Source organism: Nuphar pumila, chromosome 2, assembly GCF_984573655.1.
Source record: "Nuphar pumila chromosome 2, dmNupPumi1.hap1.1, whole genome shotgun sequence".
Taxonomy (NCBI): domain Eukaryota; kingdom Viridiplantae; phylum Streptophyta; class Magnoliopsida; order Nymphaeales; family Nymphaeaceae; genus Nuphar; species Nuphar pumila.
In genome coordinates, this window is record NC_143250.1 from 13210646 (window position 1) to 13229590 (window position 18945).

At 38.9% G+C, this 18945-nt stretch overlaps 1 pseudogene across 1 annotated transcript; it reads left to right on the plus strand.

Moving 5' to 3' along the window:
• Positions 1-13080: 13080 nt before the first annotated feature.
• LOC149844806 (protein argonaute 2 pseudogene) lies at positions 13081-18175 on the plus strand (annotated as a pseudogene). The gene is made up of 3 exons (XR_016427448.1): positions 13081-13297; positions 13766-15011; positions 16480-18175. The product of XR_016427448.1 is annotated as a protein argonaute 2 pseudogene (transcript).
• Positions 18176-18945: the final 770 nt, after the last annotated feature.

Below are 18945 nucleotides of genomic sequence, written 5' to 3' on the forward strand. Positions count from 1 at the left end.
CATGTATGTCATGTGGGCATCCTCGGTTCAAGCCAAAGACAAGAGGCAATGGTAGCACGAGATCAAAAGAAGTTTCATAGAAGTCGCTCTGCTACTTTCCTATCACCCCCAGATTGCAACGATTGTATATGTCTTCAAAGACAACTAAACACATGAGATGACATGCAAATAAAGTTTGACATGATGAAGACAAGATCACACATCCTGTTGATGCGGAAGCTTGGAAACACTTTGATCGTACTCATCAGAACTTCACAATAAAAATGATAAATGTTAGACTCGGTATATGTACAAATGGATTTAATCCATTTGGGAGTAGATCAACTCTATACTCATGTTGGCTAGTATTTGTAACTCCATACAACCTTCCACCAAGCTTGTGTATGAAGCGTCAGAATCTTTTCTTGTCTCTATTGATCCCTGGTTTGACCTCACCTGGCCAAAATCTTGATATATATTTAAGGCCATTGATTGATGAACTAAAAGTACTGTGGGATGACGGTGTTATCACATACGATGCCCACAAAAAACAAATTTTCAATATGAAGGCCACTGTTCTATGGATAATCAGTGACTTTCTTGCATATGGTATGTTATCTGATTGGAACACACATGAAAGGTTGGCATATCCGTACTGCATGGAGGACACAAAATCATTTAGATTGACGCATGGAAGGAAGCCGTGCTGGTTTGAGTGTCATCATCGATTTCTATCCAGCGACCATCCGTTTCGAAGACAAAAGAATGTGTTTCGAGCAAGCACAACTAAAATGGAAGGTCCACCGACAAGATTGTTTGGCATAAAGATTTTAAGAAGATTGTGATACTTTCCAGATGTATTAACAGATGCTCGTAGTCCGACGCCCTTCCTTGGATTTGGAAAGGATAAAAATTGGACAAAGAAATCTATATTTTGGGAACTACCATGTTGGCCAACCTTATTGATACGACATAATTTGGATGTGATGCATGTGGAGAAAAATGTGTTTGATAATGTGTTCAATACAGTAATGAATGTTAAAGGGAAAACGAAGGATAATTCGAAAGCCCATATGGATTTAAAAGTAATATGTAAAAGACCAGAATTGGAACTCAACGAGTATAATAGAAAGTACTGAAACCAAAGGCAAGATATGTGCTTCGACCTGATCAAATAAAGCAGGTATGTCAATGGTTGAGACAATTGAGATTTCCAGATGGATACGTCTCTAACATTGCTCAGGCAGTGAAGATCGATGATGGACAATTATATGGGTTGAAGAGCCATGATTATCATATCTTTATGCAACGATTGATACCCCTAGCATTCCATGATATGTTAGACAAACCTATATGGGGGTATTATCTGAGTTGAGTAGATTTTTTAGAACATTGTGCGCATCGAAAGTTGTAGTATCTGAGGTAAAGAATCTCGAGGATTCTGTCGTCACTATTATTTTTCAACTAGAGAAGATATTTTCGCCGGCATTTTTTAATGTTATGGAACATTTGATCATACATTTGCCATATGAACTAAGGGTTGGTGGTCCTGTGCAATATCGATGGATGTATCCATTTGAAAGTTATATTTTTTCTTATATTTTTCTCTTCAATGACAGATATTTCAAATTTGAGATGTATATTTTTTACAGATGCATGTTTGACCTCAAAAAAAGGTTTGGAATAAAGCAAGAGTAGAAGGCTCTATTTGTGAGACGTACACTTTAGAAGAGATTTTAAAATTCTCATCTGTGTACTTTGAACCTCACATTCCAACACGTTACACATGCCCACCTCGTAACGATGATGAGGAATAATTTACTATAGCTGACAAATTGTCGATATTTCAACCACTTGGGCATGCATTTGGTAGTTGTCGATCAAGAATCTTGGCAGATCGAGAGCACGACACAACACAAATCTATATTCTTTTTTATTGCTCAACGATTGACCCATACATCGAGTAAGTACATGTAGACGCAATACAAATCTAAATTTTTTTATGTTCTAGCCGTGCATACATGGTTCAGTAATATAAGTATTTTTTAAGTGCAGACGATTTGATTTGGAGTTGCGAAGAGAAGTTTCACATCTCACTGATGCAGAAGTACAAAAAGAACGTGAAACTAAGTTTGTGGAGTGGTTGAAAGAGTTGGTAAGGACGATGACATAAATTGTCTATGTGTAAACAACACTAAATTACTTAATTGGTCGTGATCATAATCATTGTTTATGTTTGTAGGTTCGTCGTGGTGATGTTAAAGATCAAAGAATATGTGATTTACAAAATGGCCCGACCGAAGTTGTGCAATGTTACAACGGGTACATCGTAAATGGTTACAGATTCCATACAAAAGACTACGGTATAAACAAATCAATGATAAATAGTGGCGTGTGTGTCAAGGGTAGTAGCTACGGTGAAAATGAACATGATTACTACGATATTATAGAGGAAATAATGGAGTTAACTTACTTAGGCATAAATAATAGGGTAATTTTATTCAAGTGTTATTGGTTTAATCCAACTGCAACAAGAGTTGACAAAGCCTCAGGCATTGTGGAGGTGAATCATAAATCAAGGTTTGGAACATACGAACCATTCATATTAGCCTCGCAAGCTCAACATGTTTACTATACTTCATATCTGAGTACAAAGAAGTCAGATAGAAATGAATGGTGGGCAGTTTGCAAGGTGAAGTCCAAACTATACCCTGAGTATGATCAGTTACAGGAAGACAAGTGAACTGAAGAGAGTGATTACTATCAATCAAATGATATCTATGACTTCTCTTATGATCACGATGTCGCGCATGATATGCATGTCATATCTCCATTGGTTGATACTCCATTCATGGAAGAATGTGATCCAAATGATATACCAAGTGGATGGGCAAACAATGAAGAAGAATAAGAAGAAGATGAAGAAGAGGAGGAAGAAGAATAATATGAAAGTCAAACAAGTGATGAGAAAAAATTCTCGAGCTAGTGAGCAAAATCTTGTAATACAAACCTCTATTGAATGTATTCCAATGTTTGAATGTTATACAAAATCATTTTTTATTCTTTGATTATGTATCTTCGATAAGTATCGAGTTATGATTTGAATGTATTGTAACGTGTTTGAATGATTTGAATATATTACAATACTTGATGTGAATGATTTTAAATTATTTGAATGTATTAAAATGTATTGCAATGATGTGAATGATTAGAATGATTTGAATGTTTTTTAACGTGTTTGAATGATTTGAATGTATTGCAATACTTGATGTGAATGATTTCAAATTATTTGAATGTATTACATGACATTTTTGATTTGTTAGAATATGGTTCATGGAGGTTACAGTGGTCGTTCATCCAGTGGTAGGCAGTCTCAACCTTCATCTTCACAGGCTGCTTTGATAGGTATATCTTTTAACTAATTGTATACTTGATTAGTTTAAATGCGTATTCTGAGAATTTCTAACGCATTTTTCTACAGATGATGTTTCGCCTATACATGACCCATCTACGCCAGTTGTTCATACAAGTCACTAGCCAACGCAGGATGCAGGGTCTTCTCAGTCTGACATAAAAAGACTCATTCAAATAGTGTATATCGATAATCGACCATAAGTATTTCATTTTCACTTATTACTTATCTTATAAATATTGTATATTGATAGTTAATGTGTACCAATTCATGTGCAGCGCACGCTTCGAGCCACAACAAGTAATACGAGATATTAGGAATTCACTACTTCAACATCTACCATGAGCAGTCGCTCAATGAAAAGAGTACCCGAAGGAAGTATTGGACATATTGTGGTCCTCATTCACGGTATACAATCGTTTCTTATAGTTAATGTGTTTCATATTTAATTTTTTTTTATAGTCATGTCTACTAACTTTCTAAAAATATTTGTAGGCTTCGAATCGCTTCGCGACCACGATAGAGGAACAAGATGCAAGAAAGGTGTGGCAGAAGGTGGCTGTCAATCGATTTGCAGACATGCTGCACAATATGAAGACTGCAACAAGAAAAACATCTGGTGAGATAAATGATCCACTGCAATTGAAGGGCCATGGACCTCCTATTATCAGGTCAGATGTTTGGGATGCAATATGCGACAAGTGGGCGGGGCATGAATTTCAAAACTGCTCAGCGAAGGCTACACAAAACTAAACGAAAATGCTTGATGCCCATCTACGCACAGGTGGATCTAGGACTTTTGGGAGCCACTTGAAGAAAATGGTAACTTATTAATATATATTGTCAATTTTATAAGTATTGTTGCAAACCTGTTAAATAATTCTTTTATCATTTAACTTCGCAGAAAGCAGAAAAAGGAGGCATTATGCCATACAAGGATGTGTTTGTTGAAACACATAAACGTATGACCACAGGAGAGTTCGTATCACAGAAGGCGAGAGCGACAACAGTATGTATTTATTGTATTAATAATCATTGTAATATACAAGTTATCATAAACATTATAATTCTTAATTATTATGTCATACTGTAATCATTACTCTGTAGGAGTCATATGAGCAACAGATGGTAGAGCGATATGGTGATGACTCTACTGAGCATCTACCTTTTGATCCTACAACATGGGTGACTGCAATAGGTGAACCCAAAAGGGGTCGTGTGTTCAGGTTTGAGAGTAATATGAACACCTCACCAGTCATTGCTTCCTCCAGTCATGGCTCACAGAGTTCTCCCGTTAGCATCAGTTCCAAGCATCCGACTGACTACTTACATGAAGCAATTTTCGACGTTGTCCGTAATGAGTTGAGTAGTTTTTTTCAGAACAGGGGAACTTCGTCTGCAGGTGAATCTCAGGTATGAAAGTTTCATGTTATATATTATATGTCGTTAGATTTCATGTCACTTTGATTGCCTTAACTTAGGTGCATTGCATATAATTTATTTCTATATATTTTGTTTATCAATACTAACATTTCCTTTCTTATGTAGGTTGTTGGCGCTAATCAGCGTAGTGGAGCTAAAGGCGCAGATCGAGACAATGAAGAAGTGGACACACAAAATCTTGGTGATGATTAGATTCATGTGTTGCATTTGGTGTACCTTCTTTTTGTTTAAAAAAATTAAATGTTCAATTGTAAATAATTATAACTTGTGAATTTTGTAGTGGATCAATTAATTGTTTTAGTTTCCTTTTATATGTGTTTTGACAGGAAATATAAATTATACAAGAAATACAAATTGTATTATGAGAATTTTTTCTCGATATTTATGTTTTAAACATTTTTTTTATTTTCTTTCCTTTTTTGCGATGGATTAGCGACAAAAATATTCGTCGCTATTTGGTATTGGCATGCAATTTAGCGACAGATTAGGGACATATTTTAATTCGTCGCTATTTACTAGCTGGTCATTGTTTTTGCGACGGATCTTAATTCGTCGCTATATTAGCGACGGATATTAATCCGTTGCAAAACCAAAATCTTCGTATAGTAACGACGGCTTTGCGACGGAACTTATCGTTCGTTAATTCGTCGCAAATTAGTGACAGAACTGGCGACAAATAATTTTCGTCACTAATTAGCGACTATAATTTTGCGATGAAAGCCATTCGTCGTTACTCCAACGCTAATCCATCGCTAAACACGTTAGCGACGAAGTAGGGTCATCGCTAATTCACTGATTTCTTGTAGTGATTACACATGGAGATCATGATAATATCAGGCATTTTCATGACATGAGTCCAGTAGATGATAAACTCAAGTTTATCCCCATAATTGAAGGTCGACTTCTCAAAAAACAATTTGCATCAAATGGGACTTTGACAGGCGGTTACGATAAGGCCAAATGTGAAGCTAATATGATAGAGACCAAGACTATCGATAACGTAAAATGTGAAGCTAATACGGTTAGAGTCCAAGGAGATCACGATAGCAATCTTGTCAAAAACTCCACGTATGAATTGTTGAGTGGAGTATCACGGAGGTAGGTGATTGTTCATTGAACCACATTAATATCGTGTGTTGTGTTTTTCATTATGGTATTAGAGCTTATTGCATCTTGGGCGATTATAGTGTCCTCATTTACGTCAACATCCATCGACTGCTCCATCAAATTCATATACTCCTTCAATCTCAATGTGACGAATTTTATCACAATTAAACTCAATCATTCATTTTTTTTGTTGTGGAAAATGCAGTTGCTTGGTCTTATTGAGAGCCAAGACATTACTGGCTTTGTAGACGACGAAACTCCAATCCCAGTTCAAATCATAGATGACGTCTCAAATCCATAGTTTATTGCTTAAAAAAATCTGACAGGTTGCTATGAGGATGAATCACGAGCACTCTATTTGAGAAAGTGTTGAGTCTCATTGTTGGCCACCGAACATCCAGTGAGGTATGAAATACTCTTATCAAGGCTTTTGCTCACGTCTCCAAGGAACGTAAATTCCTATTGACGCAAAAGTTTCAGTCATATAAAAAAATAAGTCCCTCGGTGAATAAATATATCAATAGGTTCAAAAAAAAATGTGATGAACTCGTGGCTATTTACAAGCCCATTCTATCGTACGATGATGCGGTTGGCTTGCTTTAAGGGCATGAAACCATGTGCATCATATATGAAGAATGTGTGGATAAAAACTTTGCCTTCTTAGGGTAAAAATAAACTTTGCCTTTTTAGGGCAAAAATTTACCAATTAGGAAAATCAATTTAACACAAAGCAACAATTTAACTCAAAAGAACATGGCTGGACATGGCGGTAGTCGCTTAAATCAAAATAAAACCAAATCTGATTTTAATCAACCGAATGCCAAAAGCAATTAAGAAAAAGGGGTTTTGTGTCAAATATGTGACAAGACGAATCATTGTGTCATCAATTGTTGGCACCGTTTTAATCATGCCTATCAAGCTGAAGATGTTCTGCAGACTCTTGTTGATAGCCAAGATCTTCCTTGACACTGGAGCTACCTCTCACGTTACTGCTGATTCAGATAATTTCGTAACTTGTTTCAAGTATTATGGTTCAGAAAAAAATATGGTTAGAAATGGTGTCAGATTAAATATTACCCATATAGGGTCCACCACAACCACAACAACAACAACAACAACAACTACACCTTCATCCCAAAACAATTGGGGTCGGCGATATGAACCAACAAAGAAAATCATTCTGGGTCTTCCACATGAATCCTTCTCCTCTATTCATTTCTATCCAATGTCATGTCCTCGGTGAGGTTCAAAGCATTCATATCCTTTCCTATCACCTCCATCCATGTCTTCCTAGGCCTAACCCAACCTCTTTTAACTAATATATTTTCCCATTTCTCCATCCTTCTAACTGGAGCATCATTAGGCCTTCGTCGAATATGTCCAAACCACCGTAAACGATTCTCTTTCATCTTATTTTCAATGGGTGCAACGCCTACCTTCTTACGTATCTCCTCGTTCTGAATCTTATCTTTTATTGTATTTCCACACATCCATCTCAGCATACGCATCTCAGCTACACTCATTTTTTGAATATGATGTCTCTTGGCAGCCCAACATTCCGTACCATATAGTAAAGCGGGCCTAATAGTCGTCCTATAAAACTTTTCCTTCAACCGCAATGGCATTCTACGATCGCACAACACTCCAGTTGCACTTTTCCATTTCATCCACCCAACCTTTATCTTATGATTTACATCTCCATCAATTTCTCCATATAGGGTCCACAAAAATTGAAAATGATCATTCTCTTCACCTGAACAATGTCTTGGTCGTTCTTGATATTAAAAAGAATCTGATGTCTGTAAGCCAATTAACTTTTGATATGTCATGTTTATTTGAATTTTTATCTAATGGTTTTGAGATTAAGGACCAAGGGACAGGCAGACAAGTGGTGACGCTGGGTAGAGGAGACATGTATGAATTCAACAACTCAAGGAACAAGGTCGATCATGAACAAGTTTTCTTTTCTTCACGATTTAAAAACTCTAATTGAAAAGTTTGTCATCGACTTGGGCATGTGCATGCACATATTGACTTTCTTGAAAAAAAATAAATCTATTTCAATAACATCAATGTCCATTAAAAGTGCTATATGTGCAAGCTGCCAAATGAGTAAACTAAGTAGACCTTCTTTTCATTCTGTTGATGACCATTGCACGAAGTTGTTTGAAAAAGTTCATTATGACTTATGGGACCTGCTCTTGTTATCTCCGGTCAAAGTTTCAGATTTTATGCAGTGCTTATTGATGAATATTCTCATTTTTTTTAATATTTTTTTTAAGACATAAATATGAATTATGCAACAAATTTATTGAATTTCGTAAATATATTCAAACTCAATTTGAAAAAAAATAAAGATTTTTTAAACTGATGAAGGGGGCGAGTTTGAGAGTGTTGAACTCGAAACTTATTTAAAGATGAATGAGATTGTCCACTATAAAAGTTGTCCAAAAACTCCAGAACAAAATGGTATGTTTGAACGAAAGTATCGGTCTATCACCGAACTGGGGTTGACCATGCTTTTTCATGCTCAAATTACAACCCGATTCTGGGTGAAAGCTTTCTTAACGATATTATAGATCATCAATCGGTTACCAATGCTAAACTTTTCTATGAAAACTACTTATGAGAAAGTATTTAGAAAGAAACTAGACTATACAAGCTTTAGAGTTTTTTAGTGCCGATGTTTTCCTCTATCATAAACCAGGGCTGCTTGCTGTTTTTTTATGCAATCAACAAATTTGATCTAAAAATATTACCATGTGTTTTTCTAAGTTATAGTGATCACCACAAGGGCTGCTGCTGTTTTTCCCCCATTAGGTGTGTCTATACATTAAGACATATTTTTTATAAGTGTTTTCCTCTATCATAAACTAGGACTACTCTTATCTGTCAACCAACACGTGAGCTCATAAGTTAGGAAGAATGTCTGCTAAGATTGATTCAAACTTGGTTAAGTCTAATGTCCCACCGGAGCGAAGAAATGTGATATGTGAGTCACTACATGGTAAAGTGATCATACATAAAGAGCATACTAAAAATGACTTGATCAACATTGCATCTGAGGGTTCTCAGCCTTGTGATTCTTCTCTTGTTGGTGTTAGACAATTAGTTGCCAATGGGGACAGTGATGAAGACACCTATGTCACTCCTCATTCTCGAATCTATCATATGGTCACTCGTATGCCCAGTCCCAAATATTTTATTGTTCTCTCTGTGCCTCTAGAACCATAGAGTCTCATGGTTTCCCTTGCTCGTAAAGGATGACATGATGCTATGCATGAGGAGATGCATGCTCTTTATATCAATGACACTTGGGAGCTTGTACCTAAAGAGCCAGACATGCATATAATTCAGTGTAAATGAGTCTATAAAACCAAACTAAAAAGTGCCCTGTGGACTCTCATCACTCGTTATGTGCCCTCATCAAAACAAATCACAAACATCTTTACTAAGCTCTTACCGCACACTCAGTTCCTTGATCTCCGAGTCAAACTGGGTCTCTTCGCTCTGTCTGTGACCAGTTTGAGAGGGATTGTTAACAATAAGACTAAGACTGGAGATCACAATGATATTGGGCACGATAATGTTGACAATGGAGATCACGATATGAGTCCAAAAAATGATAAACTCGATAATGTTTATCCCCATAACTGAAAGTTGGTTCCTCAAAGAACAATATGCATCAAATGGGACTCTAACATGTAATTATGATAAAGCCAAATGTGGAGCTAATACGATGGAGACCAAGATTATCGATAATGCAAAATGTACTGTTAGAGTTCAAGGAGATTACGATAACAATCTTATCAAATGTAACAAAGTAAAGAAGAATCTAGAAAATTGACTAAGTCGATAGCTCATGTAATATTAGTGGAAAACTCTACATATGAATTGTTGAGTGGAATATCGTGGATATAGGTGATTGTTCACCGAACTACGTTAATATCGTGTGTTGTGTTTTTCTTTAAACTCGTCCATTGCTTAAATCTTTCTCTTCCATCATTTCGTCTCATTAACCCTTGATTATTGTCTCTATCTTGTTCAAATGAGAAGTTGAGGATATCTCCTCCAATTCTGAGCAATGCAAGAATCAACATCCTTAACAATGTTTTTGGCATCTTAAATTAAGATTAAGGGTGCAAATGTCCTTTTATAATGTGAGTAAATTAAGATTAATGGGGTTTGAGTAGTGGAGTGGGCCTTGGCTGTTACATGGGCAGTCAAGGTTTGATTCTCATGGGCGTCACCTCTCTGCACAAGCCAATGCGTAGCATTGGTCTTGGGGCCAGGGATCCTAGCTTCAGAGTTTTACGCTGTCGTTACGATGACAGTAGGTATGCCAGGCTGAGCCGCGACCAGGTCCTCATGCTGGGTGTGGTTTCTTCATGTAATAAATTCAAAAAAAGGTCCCCCTTTGGAAAACAAACCAGCTACCCACAATGCTATCGTGTTATTTTGACAAAGTTTACAAGTGCTAATCTCACCTCATCTCAACCAACCCAGCCCGTCTCCGATTCGACCCCATGTTCAGTTATAAGTGGGTCTACGACTTCAATGCAAAAATGTGGTTAGGTATGGGATATCTCATATAAGGCCCAATAAGTGCCCGAACCCATATCCGTATCCAACAATCTGTTATATGGTCAGATACAAATACACTCAAATGAGTCAGGTACCCAACTCATTGACAGGCCTACATGTCCCCCATCAAACACGGGACAGAGATGTCCCACCAAAATGGGGTCCAAGAACCATTGCATCCTGCTTTGGTGGGTCATTTTTATCGCATTTACAGGGGTGCTACAAAAGCGTCTTGGACGTAATAGACCATTGCATCCAATGATCCAAACGGCCTGATAATGCCCATACTAACACCCCTTCTTGAGCTTGCTTCCTTCTGTCTTGAGCAGATTTACAAGTAAAATTGGAAGCACAATTAGTCTTGTTTTTTCTTTGATGCAGTGAACAAGAGGATTGCTCTTGAACCCCAACAGATTTTATATTAAAAACGCAGATCAACTAAGAATAAATTGGAAATTAAATAACTGTGAATTGAAAATTTAAGAAATCAAACAAATAACAAAAAGAAAAAAAAACTGGGGTTTCAATATCCAATAATCTAAACTACTCTCTAAAGTATTTATAGCCAAATTGAAATACTGGATTTGGATAGTTGTGTGAATTTCTTGTAGGGAGCCGCTCAAATCATATCCCAGTTAGATTTGCACTAAGCTAGTGAAGGACTATATGTTTGAATTTTCTGTCCTCTTGCCAACTCAAAGGACCTGCTGCACACATTAGTATCTATTCGGCCGTCTTAATATGAGATTCCACTTCAGATCCCGAATCATCGGGTTTTGGATTCTGATCTTGGGCCACTTCCTCTGGATCTAGGATATTATAGATCATCCCTAGTCTTGTTTATCTTTTGAAATCCAAATGACTTGGACTTGTAGGTGAACATATTTCAGCAATAAGTGGTAATGGAAACATCATGTTGAATACATCTATGTGGTAAGATTGAGCCGATGATTTCTAGCTCATTAGTAGACAATATTAATACTATGTATGTATGTATATATATATATATGGATTAAAAATATGATGTTAATGGTAAAATGCTAATTTTACATCACATTGAATAGCAAATTTGATAGTATTAACTCTTGAGACCTTTTAATTAACTAAGATATTTTTTAGGTGACTTGTTAATTAATGGCCAAGCTTTAGTTGCCTTTTTGAAAAATTCTAAATTTTTAAGGAAGTGTCAATCTCGGCAAAAATGTGTGTCTTTTTATAAAAGGCAAGCTGGGGTTAAGGAGACCCCTCCGGTTATTATTCAACGTACCATTGGGGTTTGAACCTGCAACGTCCCACCCACAAGGAGACGTGTGCTGACAGCTCCTACCGACCACACGGAGCCCCTTTGGTATCTCTCCGGAAAGCAATTGCTGGGTCTGGCTTGCTCAGATCCAACCAAATGGTTATGCAATTTTTGAGCCAATTGGGTTTTGTTCCCTGAGCAATATGCAAGTGTGACGACTTTCAAAGCCGATCGGTTCCCTTGTGATATGCAAGTCTTTGAAAGACCAAAGGTATTGAATTGATACCAATATTTAGGTGACTCACCAAGGAGGGGTCTGCGTGGTTAGTAAGAGCTGTCAGTGCACTTCTCCTTTCTCCTTGTGGTGGGACGTTGCAGGTTCAAACCCTAACCGTACGTTGAATAATAAATGGTGGGGGTCTGCCTAACCTTAACTTGCCTTTAAAAAAAAAAAAAGTATTTAGGTGACTCGGTCAAGGCTTTGACCACTTTGAAAGTTGCTAACACCTTGTTGATTCTAGTCTTAAGTAGTTTGGACTTGGTACCAACTGGTTTGGGCCTAAGCAAAATAAATAATAGATTATGTCTTTTATGGACTCCTTCGTCACTAAGCAAAAGAAATGGGAGGAGAATTCCTGCAACTTTTCAATAAAATTAAATAACGAAGAAAGAAAGAAACAGCTTGAATGGATAGACCTAATGATACAATGAAAGAAGGAAAGAAAGTAAAGGGCTAAAAATTAATTCAAGAAGAAGGGCAAAAGGCTTGGGATACTTCCTTGGCCAAGTTTGTATGAAAAAAAAGTAGTTTTGTTTGATCTCAATTTCCTTTACCAGAACAACGATATCATTAGCCTTTTCATTCCCCCTTTCTTCCTCTCTTTTTCTTTCTTTGAAATCAGAATCCTCCAAAGGAAACCCGTCGTGGCTTGTTTCACTCTTTTTTTTTCTCCTTTGTTGGGACCCACTTGAGATCCGGAAGGAATCAATTGACAAAAGTATTGTTAGGAGTGTACGGAAAGTTGACGCCATCGCATCACATGCAACTTTTTTGAGTCATTAGGAACCACAAGGGTTTCTCAAGTAGGCTCGTGGGTCATTGATCTCACACAATGATAACGCCTCTACCTTAAGCACGAAGTATGCTCGTGGGACCCACGGTGTCACTTTGGTTTACTTAACTAGTTGGTCTTCTACCAAAGCGGTTACATTACTATGCAAAAAAAAAAAAAACGATTACTTTACAAAATGATTGCTATATAAAGCCTGCTCCCTCATTTGCTGGATCATTGCATTCCACAGAGAGAGAGAGATGGAGGGTCAATCAAGAGGAAGAGGAGGGAACTCTGGTGGTGGGGCATGGGGAAGGGGTGGCGTTTCCACTGGTGGAAGAGGAGGAGAAGGAAGCTCCGGTGTTGGAGCATGGGGAAGAGGAGGAGGAAGATGGGTTCCCCAAGAGGCTCCCAACATTCAAAGAGATCCCCCATCAAATGTCGGCCCTGTTCGAGGAGAAGTGCCACCGCCCACTGGTCTCTCTCTCTCTCTCTCTCTCTCTCTCTCTCTCTCTCTCATCGGTGATGGCATGATGCCCACAACTTGGAGTGGCCTGGTAACTGTCAATGGTAACTCCCCACAAATTTTGTCTTCAATCATGTTTTGTGGGGAGGTAAACCACCAACACTTGTGGCAAAGAAGGGCCCTTATAAGTGCAATAAACCCAAACCCCCAATTAACCAATTGGGGATTGCATACATGATACATCCCATCTGTTTATGCAAGTAAACCTTGGAAGCCTTTTGTTGCACTTCGTCTGAATAATGGTTGGTGACCAACCTCATGTTGATAGTTATGCAACCAATCACCCTGTTCTTCTCTGTTTCTATCTCACTTCCTTGGCACCAACTTGCGCTTCTTATTGAATATTAATCAAATAATTAGTTCCTCACTTACAAACTAATCAATTACTAATAGAATGAAGCGTTTCGTCTCTTTTGTAGAGCCCCCAACTTTCCAATTGCAGAACTTGCAGTTATCTGAACAAACCACCGGGTTTTCGAACCGAAAACCAGTGGATAGGCCGGACTCTGGTGGAACTGCGGGTTCGCGAGAGATACGCCTCGTTGCCAATCACTTCCTAGTGGAGTTTGATCCCGGACGTACTATCTATCAATATGATGTCACTATAACGCCTGTAAAGGCGAATTCAGGGGAAGGATCATCAAGTTCGGCATCAAATACCGACTTTAAGGCCCGGGTTAGCAAATCTGATGCACGCCTGATCGCAAAGAAGGTTTTTGCGGACAATCAGCAACTTTTTTCGACTACAAAAGTTGGTTATGATGGCGCGAAGAGCATGTACACTGTAAATCAATTGCAGGAAGGCTCGTACACTGTTAAGATATCAAAAGGAGAAGACAGTGATGGCCGCGAGTACAAATGCACCTTAAAATTCGCTGCCAAGATCGATCTCATCGACCTCCACAACTACTTGACAAGATCGACAACAACCACGATCGAGAACGTGATTCAAGCGCTCGAAGTGGTTATGAAGGAGCACCCTGCAAATTGCGGGATAGCTCGTGGCCGGAACTTCTACTCTAGGAACCCTGTTGTTGATCTTGGGGGTGGGGTTGCAGCATTTCGTGGGTTCTTTCAGAGCCTCCGGCCGACCGCCCAAGGCCTAGCTCTCAATGTAGACCTCTCGGCAATGGCGTTCTACAAGAGCATTCCTGTTCTACAGTTCCTTGAGGAGCATGCAGATGTGCAAGTCCGTAATACAAATGCTGACATGGATGACAGGGAAAGAAAGCAATGGGAACGAATGCTGAAAGGGCTGAAGGTGAGAGTTACTCATAGGAAGACGACAGAGGTTTTCACCATATTCGGGTTATCAAAGAAGTCAGCTAGGGAGGAAACGTTTGAGCTCATGGAGAAGAAAGGCAAATCTGGCAGCAAGAACAGCAGCAGGAGCACCACCAACAATATGACGACAATAGAGAAGTATTTCCTAAATCAGTATAAGAAGCAGTTGACCTACTGGTACATCCCCTGTTTGAATTTGAGCAAGAAGTCTCCTAACTATGTGCCTATGGAGTTCTGTGAGTTGGCTGAGGGACAGAGGTTTTCAATGGAGGATTTGCCAATGGATGCTCTCAAGGCACTGAGAGGTCTGACAAACATAGCTCCCTGGGAAAGATTGAGCTCCATCAAGCAAATCGTTGATGCACGAGATGGTCCATGGGGGTAAGCTTTCTAACTTAACCCTCTTTGATGAAACTATGTGTCTCTAAGTTCACTCAGTCATGCAATTATGTGTGTTCTCTATTATCTATCTGTCATGCATGCTCATGCCACTTGCTTAACAAGCACGCCTTACTACCAATTCATGGTGACACATAAACATCTCCATGACCAGGTTGTCTAGTCAATAGACTTGGAGTAAGCTTGTTTTGGGCACAAGCATGACGCATAGACCTGGTTATTGGTCTTTCTATATGCCCCAACTGGACTTGCCTCATGCTTAGCAGATGGCTTAATAGTTTAGAAAATGGAGATTTCACCAGGTCTGGTTGTTGCTATCTGTACACAGACCTGGACCTCAAATACCATCCCATCTTGGGTCCGACTTGACAGGACTACCTACTTTTGTTTCATACATCGACGACCCAAATCCATGTAGCCGCACGAGCCCCATCTAGTTCCAATTGGACAGAAAACGAGATCTGATGAGGAGACCGCAAACCTGAATGTGGTGAAATCTGATAAGAAGTCTGAATCAGATCATCATTTTGGGTTAGGTCCAATGAGGGCAGAGAGCTAGTTGGAGCCCAAAATGGTTACAGGTCTGCATATTGAGTTTATGGTCCCAGTACTGTACTCAATTAGCTTGGCCCGAAATGTTTGAGACCCATTGAAAAATGTGGTTGTAAGCAAGAGCAGATGAGGTCCAAGGATCTTGAACAAAAAAACTGTCCAAGAAACCTTCGACACCGCCCATTGTTAAAGATGGACAGTATGTAGATACTCACCTAAACCTTATTGCATTAAAGCATCCTAGCTGTTCATTTTACTGCTAGCAACACCATTCATCTGAAGTGTGAATGATCTCAATAAAAGGATGTTGAACCCATATATAGGAAGGGCATTCACATATAAGGTTTTGGGTGCCATATATCTTGATCGTGGATGAACATTGGACATATATTTTTGCAAGCTATCTTGAGCCGGAGATTGTAAACTGCTCAAATATGGTCAAATATGGTCAGATGTGGATAGTACAAAATCCTACATAATTGGGAATTTGGGCCCAACCTGATTTGATAGAAAGTTGATCCAATCTGTTATTTGCCTTTATGCTATATATGTTTAGTTAATTTCCAAAGGTAATTAGTTTCATATAGAGCCCCAATAAACAAGACTGGTTCTTTGTTGATTAATGATATTCTCAAAAATCCTTGTATCACCAGTTCTAATACGGTTCCTGGCATATGGTTAATGTATCAAATGTACATGCACAAGTTACGATCTATGATTCTCTGAGCCAACCTCATGATAATCACTAGAAAATGCCGGCTTCTTTATCATACAAATAGATAGTTAGATACACTACTCTGCAATGTTGAGTAGTTGACGTAGTCTTTTTACTGTTTTTCGTGTTTAATAGGAAACTATCAAGTTCATTTAGTTGATCCATAACTTTTCGGTTTTGCAGAGGAGAAGTGACCCGACACTTTGGGTTAGCAGGTAGCACGGATTTAACAGAGGTCAAAGGCCGGGTTCTCAAACCCCCTGACTTGAAGGCTGGGCCTCAAGATAGAAGGGTGAACTTGGATCCAAACTGTCAGTGGAACCTAATGCAATATCATCTATATGATCCCAAGCCGATAAACTGCTGGGCTATAGCCAGCTTTGTGCCACTAAACCAGACCAGATACACCAGAGAGATATCTCAATTTGCTCAAGCATTTGTGCATAGATGCCATGATATAGGTGTCAACATTGCACCAAATCCTGTGGACCTTCGTTGTGTAGACATAAATTTGTTAGCTGACCAGGTCCGACTTCCAAGGCTTCTCACTGAAATTGCAGCAACTGCAGCTACTAAGTCTGGTAACCGATTGCAGGTTTTGATTTGTCCCATAGCCTATAAGCACGCGGGTTACAAAGTTCTTAAGCTCATCAGTGAGACTGACGTTGGCATTATGACCCAGTGTTGCCTTAAGAAAAACATTGAAAGGCCAAACTCACAGTACCTTGCAAATCTTGCTCTCAAGATCAATGCCAAAATTGGTGGTAGCAACGTGGCCCTCTGCAATATTCCAAGGCCACGGTGTCTTGGCAAAGAAGATGTACATGTCATGTTCATGGGGGCAGATGTCAACCATCCAAGCCCTAGTGACAGGGTCAGCCCTTCCATTGCAGCTGTGGTGGCCACCATGAATTGGCCTGATGCTAACATCTACGAGGCCAAGATGAGATCTCAAGACAACCGGAAAGAAAAGATTGTGAATCTTGGTGAGATGTGCATAGAGCTTGTTCAGATGTACCACCAGAAAAATGGAAAATTTCCAGAAAAGATTGTGTTTTTCCGAGACGGCGTGGGCGAGGGACAATTCAACATGGTGCGCAATGAGGAGCTGGATGCAATCAAGCAGGCTTTTTCAAGTATTGGCTATAATCCTTGTATCACCCTTACTGTTGCGCAGAAACGGCACCGCACACGACTTTTTGCTGCAGATCATCAAGGTGAAACAAAGCATGGAAATGTGCCTCCAGGGACCATTGTTGACAGGAAGATTGTTCATGTGAGGGAGTTTGATTTCTTCCTTTGCAGCCACTATGGGCTGCTAGGGACAAGCAAGCCTACACATTACCATGTGCTGTGCGATGAAAACAAGTTCTCTTCTGATGAGTTGCAGGGACTGGTCTACAATCTGTGCTTCACATTTGCGAGGTGCACAAAACCAGTTTCATTGGTACCACCAGTTTACTATGCGGATCTAGTGGCATACAGAGGCCGGCTATGCTATGAAGGTTGGTTGGAAGCCCATTCGTCATCATCATATTCTTCTTTGTCTGTTGAATATAACCATGAGATATTCCCCAAGCTCCACAACAACGTAAAACATAACATGTTCTTTGGGTGATATAGGAGGAGCTGCATTCCAAGTTTACTTCCTAATACCAGGTTATCTTTTTAACTGCAGATCTCACTCTGTCACAGTTGTCATTTTCTTGTACTAGCTAATAGTATACGTTTAGTTGTGGGTGTGTGAAAAAATACAGCAAAGTTGAGTTGGTCATGGTTAGTCGTGCTTGTGTAATTGGGAAAGGCCAAGCTAGTCACTTGTACATATCATTTTGTATAAAGCAAGGTGCTGTAGAAAGTGACTCTATGGACTTTTTTCCTAATCTGTTGTTTTTTTGAGAATTTAAGACTGGTGTGATGTAAATTTTAGTGGACTATTTTTCCTTTTTCTGTTATACTTTTCTTAGAAACTTCATGCATCAATGTTTTTTTCTTGTTCTTGCAAACAAATTCAAGCCATGGATCATGTTTCTTTCATGTGTGTTTGTGTCACAGAAGGTGGTTCTGTGAGGAAGCTCGAGCATAACCACCTTCCATGGTTTAAGAATCGGAATCCCTGAACCATGGGAAGCTTCACGGTGTTGTGCGGGGTTTGGGGTTTGGTGGTGTGCTTTTTGTTTGTGTATTCCGTGGAAAGCCCCAGCTGTCCGTGGCATGCAAACACATCTTGGGCATTCTGAAGCACTGCAAACACACCCTATTAATGTTGGACTTCTAAATCTTATGCTCCTTCGCTTATTCAAGATCTCTGTTGTGCATTAACTATCAGAAAACCAGGAAAGGGAAAAGATTTGACAATCTCGGTGACTAGTTTTAAATTCACATAGTAGGAGGATTGATGATACCATTGTCAGCCAAATGAAATGTCATTGCCTTTAATATTTACTTTTCTAACACGAACACGGGATAGTTTATTTAGATTAAGTTTCAAATACAAACCCAACATTTTCTCATAATTTCAAGTACCATCCAATTTTTTAAAAATTCTAAAAGACTTTGATTAAAACTGTCAAAAAGTTACCTGTCAATACCACCAATGCCAACAGGTTTATCCTGAGTTAAATATAATGCAAGGACCTACTCCAATGG